At 41.6% G+C, this 12,020-nt stretch overlaps 1 protein-coding gene and 1 pseudogene across 50 annotated transcripts in view; both read right to left on the bottom strand.

Annotated features, from left to right (window-relative positions):
- LOC117309453 (metabotropic glutamate receptor 7-like) overlaps positions 1–12,020 on the bottom strand; it is a 141,911-nt gene that overhangs the window by 77,498 nt on the left and 52,393 nt on the right. For 3 of the 50 annotated variants that reach the window (XM_073801827.1, XM_073801803.1, XM_073801832.1), the window contains exon 5: positions 2,636–2,687. The exons of the other annotated variants lie outside the window; for them this stretch is intronic. The gene's annotated coding sequence lies outside the window, so the exon portion shown is untranslated. The remainder of the gene's footprint in view (positions 1–2,635; positions 2,688–12,020) is intronic. 50 annotated transcript variants of the gene reach the window in all.
- LOC117312336 (ferritin light chain pseudogene) overlaps positions 1–12,020 on the bottom strand; it is a 117,465-nt pseudogene that overhangs the window by 63,465 nt on the left and 41,980 nt on the right.

Here is a 12,020-nt window from a genome sequence, read left to right as displayed (position 1 = left end):
CAGACAGGGTTCCTGTTTGCTGTCTACACCACCAGTTGGAAGAGAAAAAAGCCAATCAAGGTCTGACTGTCATTATGTGTACAGGCTGAAGCTGATGCATTAGGCTGAGAGACAGGGTGATTTAGGAATAATTTTACTTCTGGCTGAACTATATATAGAACCAAGTCTTACGTAATAAAAAAAAAACCTACTTTTAATATGATTGTGTGAAGAATGAAATAGGAGCATCAAGCCCATTAATTGCGATATTTAATTATATTGTCCCATTTCCACATTCATTTCCATGAATTTGGATGCCATTAGGTCAAGCTAACCCAAGCATTTACACCACCATGATAAATAGTGAAATATCAATGGATACACAGAAAGAAAATTTCCCAAATTTAGCAGAGAACACATTAGCATGAACTTGTAAATTTGACATTCAAGTTCATTGGTGCGCAGAGAACCAAGTGACTTTTGTTAAAGTAGGAAACTTTATGACTATGTGAGGACATGAACATTGAGAAAGTGCTCCCTATTTTAAAACCAGGACATTAGAAATATTTTAATGAATTTATTTTTTGCATATCTGCCATCTAGGTGACAGTAAAACTCAATATTTATACATCAGATTTTTAAAACATTGTGCATATATACTGTATACTGCTACAGAATATAAGTTGCCCCCAAATCTCCAAGATACAATATAGGATCAAACAAACAAACAGAATGACAAGAAAAACCAACTGTAATATTTTGACACCTCTTAATTATTAAATAATTATGTTTAGAGAAACAAAAGTTAAAAAATTGTGCTCTGAAGAGTATTTAAAATATGAATGAACCTTCAAGATGGCAGAGGAGTAAGACGTGGAGATCACCTTCCTCTCCACAGATACATCAGAAATACATCTACATGTGGAACAACTACAGAACACCTACTAAACACTGGCAGAAGACCTCAGACTTCCCAAAAGGCAAGAAACTCCCCACGTGCCTGGGTAGGGCAAAAGAAAAAAGAAAAAACAGAGACAAAAGAATAGGGATGGAACCTGCACCTCTGGGAGGGAGCTGTGAAGGAGGAAAAGTTTCCACACACTATGAAGCCCCTTCACTGGTAGAGACAGGGAGCAGTGGGTGGGGGGAAGCTTTGGAGACACGGAGGAGAGCATGGCAACAGGGGTGCGAAGGGCAAAGCGGAGAGCATCCCGCACAGATCGGTGCTGACCAGCACTCACCAGCCTCAGAGGCTTCTCTGCTCACCTGCCAGGGCAGGTGGGGGCTGGGAGCTGAGGCTCGGGCTTCAGAGGTGAGATCCCAGGGAGAGGACTGGGGTTGGCTGCGTGAACACAGCCTGAAGGGGGCTAGTGTGCCACAGCTAGCTGGGAGGGGGTCCAGGAAAATGTCTGGATCTGCCTAAGAGGCAAGACACCACTGTTTCGGGGTGCACAAGAAGAGGGGATTAATAAAGCACTGCCGAAACGAGCTCCAGAGACGGGCGCGAGCCGCGGCTATCAGCGCGGATCCCAGAGACAGGCATAAGATGCTAAGGCTGCTGCTGCAGCCACCAAGAATCCTGTGTGAAAGCACAAGCCACTGTCCACACTTCCCCTCCCGGGAGCCTTTGCAGCCCGCCATTGCCAGGGTCCCGAATTCCAGGGACAACTTCCGCGGGAGAACGCACAGCGTGCCTCAGGCTGGTGCAACATCACGCTGGCCTCTGCTGCGGCAGGCTCACCCCGCACTCCGTACCCCACCCTCCGCCCGGCCTGAGTGAGCCAGAGCCCCCGAAGCAGCTGCTCCTTTAACCCTGTACTGTCTGGGTGAAGAAAAGACGCCCTCAGGTGACCTACACGCAGAGGCGGGGCCAAATCCAAAGCTGAGCCCCAGGAGCTGTGCAAACAAAGAAGAAAAAGGGAAATCTATCCCAGCAGTGGAATACCTGAATAGACAATGAATCATCCCAAAATTGAGGCGGTGGACTTTCTGTGATTTTGTCTGTATAGCTTTGCTTATACCATTTGTCCTATGGTTCTGTCTGTACGTCTTTTGTTTCTTTGCTTTTTAGTATAGTTTATAGGGCTTGTTATCATTGGTGGATTTCTTTTTTGGTTTGGTTGCTCTCTTCTTTCTTTCTTTCTTTTTTTAAATTACTTTTTAATTTTTAAAAAATTTTAATATTTTTTTATTTTAATAACTTTATTTTATTTTTTACTTTCTTTTTTCTCCCTTTTGTTCTGAGCCGTGTGGCTGACAGGGTCTTGGTGCTCTGAAGGGTGTCAGGCCTGTGCCTCTGAGGCAGGAGAGCCAAGTTCAGGACATTGGTCCACAAGAGACCCCCCCCCCAGCACCACGTAATATCAAAAGGCGAAAGCTCTCCCAGAGATCTCCATCTAAACGCTAACACCCAGCTCCACTCAACGACCAGCAAGCTACAGTGCTGGAAACCCTATGCCAAACAACTAGCAAGAGAGGAACATAACCCCACCCATTAGCACACAGGCTGCCTAAAATCATAATAAGGTCACAGACACCCCAAAACACACCACAGGATGCGGTCCTGCCCACCTGAAAGACAAGATGCAGCCTCATCCACCAGAACACAGGCACCACTCCCATCCACCAGGAAGCCTACACAACCCACTGAACCTACCTTAGCCACTGGGGGCAGACACCAAAAACAGCAGGAACTACGAACCTGCAGCCTGCAAAAAGGAGACCCCAAACACAGTAAGTTAAGCAAAATGAGAAGACAGAGAAATACACAGCAGATGAAGGAACAAGGAAAAAACCCACCAGACCAAACAAATGAGGAGGAAATAGGCAGTCCACCTGAAAAAGAACTCAGAGTAATCATAGTAAAGATGAGCCAAAAGCTTGGAAATAGAATGGAGAAAATACAATAAACGTTTAACAAGGACCTAGAAGAACTAAAGAGCAAACAAACAATGATGAAGAACACAATAAATGAAATTTAAAATTCTCTGTAAGGAATCAATAGCAGAATAACTGAGGCAGAAGAACAGAAAAGTGACCTGGAAGATAAAATAGTAGAAATAACTACTGCAGAGCAGAATAAAGAAAAAAGAATAGAAAGAATTGAGGACAGTCTCAGAGACCTCTGGGACAATATTAATGTGATAAACCATATTAACACACAGAAGGAGAAAAACCATATGATCATCTCAATAGATGCAGGAAAAGCTTTCCACAAAATTCAACACCCATTTATGATATAAACCCTCCAGAAAGTAGGCATAGAGGGAACTTGCCTCAACATAATAAAGGCCATATATGAACCAACATTCGAATTATAGGGGTCGCAGAAGAAGAAGAGAAAAAGAAAGGGACTGAGAAAATATTTGAGGAGAATACAGTTGGAAACTTCCCTTATATGGGAAAGGAAATAGGCAATCAAGTCCAGGAAGCGCAGACAGTGCCATACAGGAAATATCCAAGGAGAAACATGCCAAGACACATATTAATCAAACTATCAAAAATTAAATACAAAGAAAAAATATTAAAAGCAGCAAGGGAAAACAACACATAACATACAAGGGAATCCCCATAAGGTTAACAACTGACCTTTCAGCAGAAACTCTGCAAGCCAGAAGGGAGTGGCAAGACATATTCAAAGTGATGAAAGGGAAAAACCTACAACCAAGATAATTCTACCCAGCAAGGATCTCATTCAGATTCGACGGAGAAATTAAAACCTTTACAGACAAGCCAAGGCTAAGAGAATTCAGCACCACAAAACCAGCTTTACTACAAATGCTAAAGGAAATTCTCTAGATAGGAAACACAAGAGAAGGAAAAAACCTCCAATAACAAACCCAAAAGAATTAAGAAAATGAGAATAGGAACATACATATCAATAACTATCTTAATGTAAATGAATTAAATGCTCCAACCAAAGGACATAGACTGGCTGAATGGACACAAAAACAAGACCCCTATATATGCTGTCTACAAAGGAACCACTTCAGACACATACTAGGGACACATACAGACTGAAAGTGAGGGGATGGAAAAAGATATTCCATGCAAATGGATATCAAAAGAAAGCTGGAATAGCAATTCTCATATCAGACAAAATAGACTTTAAGATAAAGACTATTACAAGAGACAAAGAAGGACACTACATAATGATCAAGGGATCAATCCAAGAAGAAGATATAACAATTGTAAATATTTATGCACCTAAAATAGGAGCACCTCAATACATAAGGCAAATGCTAACAGCCATAGAAGGGGAAATCAACAGTAACACAATCATAGGAGGGGACTTTAAACACCCCACTTTCACCAAAGGACAGATCATCCAAAATGAAAATAAATAAGGAAACACAAGCTTTAAATGACACATTAAACAAGATGGACTTAATTGATATTTATAGAACATTCCATCATAAAGAACAGAATACACTTTCTTCTCAAGTGCTCATGGAACATTCTCCAGGATAGATCATATATTGACTTGTCACAAGTCAAGCCCTGGTAAATGTAAGAAAATTAAAATCATACCAAGTACCTATTCTGACCATAATGCTACAAGACTAGATATCAATTACAGGAAAAAAAACTGTAAAAAATACAAAAACATGGAGGTTAAGCAATATGTTACTAAATTACCAAGAGATCACTGAAGAAATCAAAAAATACCTAGAAATGAATGACAATGAAAACACGATGACGCAAAACCTACGGGATGCTGCAAAAGCAGTTGTAAGAGGGCAGTTTATAGCAATACAAGCCTACCTCAAGAAGGAAGAAACAACTCAAATAAACAATCTAACCTTACACTTAAAGCAAATAGGGAAAGAAGAACAAAAAACCCCCCAAAGTTAGCAGAAGGAAAGAAATCATAAAAATCAGATCAGAAATAAATGAAAAACAAATGAAGGAAATGAAAGCAAAAATCAATAAAACTAAAAGCTGGTTCTTTGAGAAGATAAACAAAATTGATAAACCATTAGCCAGACTCATCAAGAAAAAAAGGAAGAAGACTCAAATCAATAGAATTAGAAATAAAAAAGGAGAAGTAACAACAGACACTGCAGAAATACAATGGATCATGAGAGATCACTACAAGCAACTCTATGCCAATAAAATGGACAACCTGGAAGAAATACACAAATTCTTAGAAATGCACAACCTTCTGAGACTGAACTAGGAAGAAATAGAAAATATAAAGACACCAATCAGAAGCACTGAAATAGAGACCATGATTAAAAATCTTCCAACAAACAAAAGCCCAGGACCAGATGGTTTCACAGGCGAGTTCTAGCAAACATTTAGAGAAGAGCTAACACCTATCCTTCTCAAACTCTTCCAAAATATAGCAGAGGGAGAAACATTCCCAAACTCATTCTACGAGGCCACCATCACCCTGATACCAAAACCAGACAAAGATGTCACAAAGAAAGAAAACTACAGGCCAATATCACTGATGAACATAGATGCAAAAATCCTCAACAAAATACTAGCAAACAGAATCCAACAGCACATTAGAAGGATCCTACACCATGATCAAGTGGGGTTTATCCCAGGAATGAAAGCATTCTTCAACATATGCAAATCAATCAATGTGATAAACCATATTAACACACAGAAGGAGAAAAACCATATGATCATCTCAATAGATGCAGGAAAAGCTTTCCACAAAATTCAACACCCATTTATGATATAAACCCTCCAGAAAGTAGGCATAGAGGGAACTTGCCTCAACATAATAAAGGCCATATATGACAAACCCACAGCCAACACCATTTTCAATGGTGAAAAACTGAAACCATTTCCTCTAAGATGAGGAACAAGACACGGTTGTTCACTCTCACCACTATTATTCAACATAGTTTTGGAAGTTCTAGCCACAGAAATCAGAGAAGAAAAAGAAATAAAAGGAATCCGAATTGGAAAAGAAGAAGTAAAGCTGTCACTGTTTGCAGATGACATGATACTATATATAGAGAATCCTAAAGATGCTACCAGAACACTACTAGAGCTAATCAATGAATTTGGTTATATAGCAGGATACAAAATAAATGAACAGAAATCTCTTGCATTCCTATACACTAATAATGAAAAATCTGAAACACAAATTAAGGAAACACTCCCATTTACCACTGCAACAAAAAGAATAAAATACCTAGGAATAAACCTACCTAAGGAGACAAAAGACCTTTATGCAGAAAACGGTAAGACACTGAGGAAAGAAATTAAACATGATACAAACAGATGGAGAGATATACCATGTTCTTGGATTGGAAGAATCAACATTGTGAAAATGACAATACTACCCACGGCAATCTACAGATTCAATGCAATACCTATCCAACTACCAACAGCATTTTTCACAGAATTAGAACAAAAAATTTCACAATTTGTATGGAAACACAAAAGACCCTGAATACCAAAAGCAATCTTGAGAAAGAAAAACAGAGCTAGAGGAATTACGCTCCCAGGCCTCAGACTATATTACAAAGGTACAGTAACCAAGACAGTATGGTACTGGCACAAAGACAGAAATATACATCAATGGATCAGGATAGAAAGCCCAGAGAGAAACCCATGCACATATGGTCACCTTATTTTTCATAAAGGAGGCAAGAATATACAATGGAGAAAAGACAGCCTCTTCAATAATGGTGCTGGGAAAACTGGACAGCTACATTTAAAAGAATGAAATTAGAACACTCCCTAACACCATACACAAAAATAAACTCAAAATGGATTAAAGGAGAAGGCGGAAGATGGCGGAAGAGTAAGACGCGGAGATCACCTTCCTCCCCACAGATACACCAGAAATACATCTACACGTGGAACAGCTCCTACAGAACACCTACTGAAGGCTGGCAGAAGACCTCAGACCTCCCAAAAGGCAAGAAACTCCCCACATACCTGGGTAGGGCAAAAGAAAAAAAGAAAAAACAGAGACAAAAGAATAGGGACGGCACCTGCACCAGTGGGAGGGAGCTGTGAAGGAGGAAAAGTTTCCACACACTAGGAAGCCCCTTCGCGGGCGGAGACTGCGGGAGGCGGAGGGAGGAGCTTCGAAGCCGCGGAGGAGTGCACAGCAACGGGTGCGGAGGGCAAAGCGGGGAGATGCCCGCACAGAGGATCGGTGCCCACCGGCACTCACCAGCCCGAGAGGCTTGTCTGCTCACCCGCCGGGGCGGGCGGGGCTGCGAGCTGAGGCTCTGAGGCTCGGGTTTCGGTTTCGGACGGAACGCAGGGAGAGGACTGGGGTGGCGGCTTGAACATAGCCTGAAGGGGTTAGTGCACCACAGCTAGCCGGGAGGGAGTCCGGGGAAAAGCCTGCACCTGCCGAAGAGGCAGGAGACTTTTCCTTCCCTCTTTGTTTCCTGGGGCGTGAGGAGAGGGGTTTAAGAGCGCTGCTTAAAGGAACTCCAGAAACGGGCGCGAGCTGCGGCTAAAAGCGCGAACCCCAGAGACGGGCGCGAGCCGCGGCTGAAAGCGCGGACCCCAGAGACGGGCGCGAGCCGCGGCTGAAAGCGCGGAATCCAGAGACGGGCGCGAGCCGCGGCTGAAAGCGCGGAATCCAGAGACGGTCGCAAACCGCGGCTAAAAGCGCGGACCCCAGAGGCGGGCGGGAGACGTTAAGGCTGCTGCTGCCGCCACCAAGGGGCCTGTGTGCGAGCACAGGTCACTCTCCACACCCCTCTTCCGCGGAGCCTGTGCAGCCCGCCACTGCCAGGTTCCCGGGATCCAGGGACAACTTCCCCGGGAGAACGCACAGCGCGCCTCAGGCTGGTGCAAAGTCACGCCGGCCTTTGCCACCGCAGGCCTGCCCCGCACTCCGTGCCCCTCCCTCCCCGCTGGCCTGAGTGCGCCAGAGCCCCCGAATCAGCGGCTCTTTTAACCCCATCCTGTCTGAGCAAAAAACAGACGCCCTCCAGCGACCTACACGCAGTGGCAGGGCCAAATCCAAAGCTGAGCCCTGGGAGCTGTGAGAACAAAGAAGAGAAAGGGAAATCTCTCCCAGCAGCCTCAGAAGCAGCGGATTAAAGCTCCACAATCAACTTGATATACCCTGCATCTGTGGAATACCTGAATAGACAACCAATCATCCCAAATTAAGGAAGTGGACTTTAGGAGCAAGATCTATGATTTTTTCCCTTTTCCTCTTTTTGTGAATGTGTATGTGTATGCTTCTGTGTGAGATCTTGTCTGTATAGTCTTGCTTCCACCATTTGTCCTAGGGTTCTATCCGTCCATTTTTTTAAAAAATTTTTTTCTTAATAATTAATTTTAATAACGTTATTATACTTTACCTTCGTTCTTCCTTTTTCTTTCTTTCTTTCCTTCCTTCCTTCCCTCCTTTAGACAACGAATCATCCCAAATTGAGGAGGTGGTCTCTGACAGCAAGATTTATGATTTTTCCCCATTTACCTCTTTTAGTGAGGGTGTATGTGTATGCTTCTGTGTAAGATTTTGTCAGTATAGCTTTGCTTCCAACATTTGTCCTAAGATTCTATCCGTCCCTTTTTTTTTTCCTAAATAAGAATTTTTTAATTCAATAACTTTATTATACTTTATTTTATTTTTACTGTATCTTCTTTCTTTCTGTCTTTTTTCCTTCTTTCCCTCCTTCCTTCCTTCCTCCCTCCCTCCCTCCCTTTCTTTCCTTCTTGCCTTCTTTCCTTCTTTGCTTCTTTCTTTCTTTCTTCCTTCCTTCCTACCCTCCTTTCCTTCTTTCTTTCCTCATACTTCTACTAATTCCCTCTACTTTTTCTCCCTTTTATCCTGAGCCGTGTGGATGAAAAGCTCTTGGTGCTCCAGCCAGGAGGCAGGGCTCTGCCTCTGAGGTAGGAGAGCCAACTTCAGGACACTGGTCAACAAGAGACCTCCCAGCTCCACATAATATCAAACGGCGAAAATCTCCCAGAGACCTCCATCTTAACACCAGCACCCAGCTTCACTCAACGACCAGCAAGCCACAGTGCTGGAAAACCTATGCCAAACAACTAGCAAAACAGGAACACAACCCCACCCATTAGCAGAGAGGCTGCCTAAAATCATAATAAGGCCACAGACACCCCAAAACACACCACCAGACGTGAACCTGCCCACTAGAGAGACAAGATCCAGCCTCATCCACCACAACACAGGCACTAGTCCCCTCTACCAGGAAGCCTACACAACCCACTGAACCAACCTTAGCCACTGGAGACAGACATCAAAAACAGGAGGAACTACGAACCTGCAGCCTGCAAAAAGGAGACCCCAAACACAGTAAGATAAGCAAAAGGAGAAGACAGAAAAACACACAGCAGATAAAGGAGCAAGATAAAAATGCACCAGACCTAACAAATGAAGAGGAAATAGGCAGTCTACCTGAAAAAGAATTCAGAATAATGATAGTAAGGTTGATCCGAAATCTTGGAGATAGAATGGACAATAGAATGGACAAAATGCAAGAATCAGTTAACAAGGACCTAGAAGAACTAAAGATGAAACAAGCAACAATGAACAACACAATAAAGGAAATTAAAAGTACTCTAGATGGGATCAATAGCAGAATAACTGAGGCAGAAGAACGGATAAGAGAACTGGAAGATAAAATAGTGGAAATAACTACTGCAGAGCAGAATAAAGAAAAAAGAATGAAAAGAACTGAGGACAGTCTCAGAGACCTCTGGGACAACATTAAACGCACCAACATTCGAATTATAGGGGTTCCAGAAGAAGAAGAGAAAAAGAAAGGGACTGAGAAAATATTTGAAGAGATTATAGTTGAAAACTTCCCTAATAAGGGAAAGGAAATAGTTAATCAAGTCCAGGAAGCACAGAGAGTCCCATACAGGATAAATCCAAGGAGAAATACGCCAAGACACATATTAATCAAACTGTCAAAAATTAAATACAAAGAAAGCATATTAAAAGCAGCAAGGGAAAAACAACAAATAACACATAAGGGAATCCCCATAAGGTTAACAGCTGATCTCTCAGCAGAAACCCTACAAGCCAGAAGGGAGTGGCAGGACATATTGAAAGTGATGAAGGAGAAAAACCTGCAGCCAAGACTACTCTACCCAGCAAGGATCTCATTCAGATTTGATGGAGAAATTAAAACCTTTACAGACAAGCAAAAGCTGAGAGAGTTCAGCACCACCAAACCAGCTTTACAACAAATGCTAAAGGATCTTCTCTAGGCAAGAAACACAAGAGAAGGAAAAGACCTATAATAACGAACCCAAAACAATTTAGAAAATGGGAATAGGAACATACATATCGATAATTACCTTAAATGTAAATGGACTAAATGCTCCCACCAAAAGACACAGATTAGCTGAATGGATACAAAAACAAGACCCTTATATATGCTGTCTACAAGAGACCCACTTCAGACCTAGAGACACATACAGACTGAAAGTAAGGGGATGGAAAAAGATATTCCATGCAAATGGAAACCAATGGAAAGCTGGAGTAGCAATTCTCATATCAGACAAACTAGACTTTAAAATAAGGACTATTAAAAGAGACAAAGAAGGACACTACATAATGATCAAGGGATCGATCCAAGAAGAAGATATAACAATTGTAAATATTTATGCACCCAACATAGGAGCACCTCAATACATAAGGCAAATACTAACAGCCATAAAAGGGGAAATCGACAGTAACACATTCATAGTAGGGGACTTAAACACCCCACTTTCACCCATGGACAGATCATCCAAAATGAAAATAAATAAGGAAACACAAGCTTTAAATGATACATTAAACGAGATGGACTTAATTGATATTTATAGGACACTCCATCCAAAAACAACAGAATACACATTTTTCTCAAGTGCTCGTGGAACATTCTCCAGGATAGATCATATCTTGGGTCACAAATCAAGCCTTGGTAAATTTAAGAAAATTGAAATTGTATCAAGTATCTTTTCCGACCACAACGCTATGAGACTCGATATCAATTACAGGAAACGATCTGTAAAAAAATACAAACACATGGAGGCTAAACAATACACTACTTAATAACGAAGTGATCACTGAAGAAATCAAAGAGGAAATCAAAAAATACCTAGAAACAAATGACAATGGAGACACGATGACTCAAAATCTATGGGATGCAGCAAAAGCAGTTCTAAGAGGGAAGTTTATAGCAATACAATCCTACCTTAAGAAACAGGAAACATCTCGAATAAACAACCTAACCTTGCACCTAAAGCAATTAGAGAAAGAAGAACAAAAAACCCCCAAAGTTAGCAGAAGGAAAGAAATCATAAAAATCAGATCAGAAATAAATGAAAAAGAAATGAAGGAAACGATAGCAAAGATCAATAAAACTAAAAGCCGGTTCTTTGAAAGGATAAACAAAATTGATAAGCCATTAGCCAGACTCACCAAGAAAAAAAGGGAGAAGACTCAAATCAATAGAATTAGAAATGAAAAAGGAGAAGTAACAACTGACACTGCAGAAATACAAAAGATCATGAGAGATTACTACAAGCAACTCTATGCCAATAAAATGGACAACCTGGAAGAAATGGACAAATTCTTAGAAAGGCACAACCTGCCAAGACTGAATCAGGAAGAAATAGAAAATATGAACAGACCAATCACAAGCACTGAAATTGAAACTGTGATTAAAAATCTTCCAACAAGCAAAAGCCCAGGACCAGATGGCTTCACAGGCGAATTCTATCAAACATTTAGAGAAGAGCTATCACCTATCCTTCTCAGACTCTTCCAAAATATAGCAGAGGGAGGAACACTCCCCAACTCATTCTACGAGGCCACCATCACCCTGATACCAAAACCAGACAAGGATGTCACAAAGAAAGAAAACTACAGGCCAATATCACTGATGAACATAGATGCAAAAATCCTCAACAAAATACTAGCAAACAGAATCCAACAGCACATTAAAAGGATCATACACCATGATCAAGTGGGGTTTATCCCAGGAATGCAAGGATTCTTCAATATACGCAAATCTATCAATGTGATAAACCATATTAACAAATTGAAGGAGAAAAACCATATGATCATCTCAATAGATGCA

This window comes from Tursiops truncatus, chromosome 1 (genome assembly GCF_011762595.2).
Source record: "Tursiops truncatus isolate mTurTru1 chromosome 1, mTurTru1.mat.Y, whole genome shotgun sequence".
Taxonomy (NCBI): domain Eukaryota; kingdom Metazoa; phylum Chordata; class Mammalia; order Artiodactyla; family Delphinidae; genus Tursiops; species Tursiops truncatus.
This window is presented reverse-complemented; position numbering and strand designations above follow the sequence as displayed.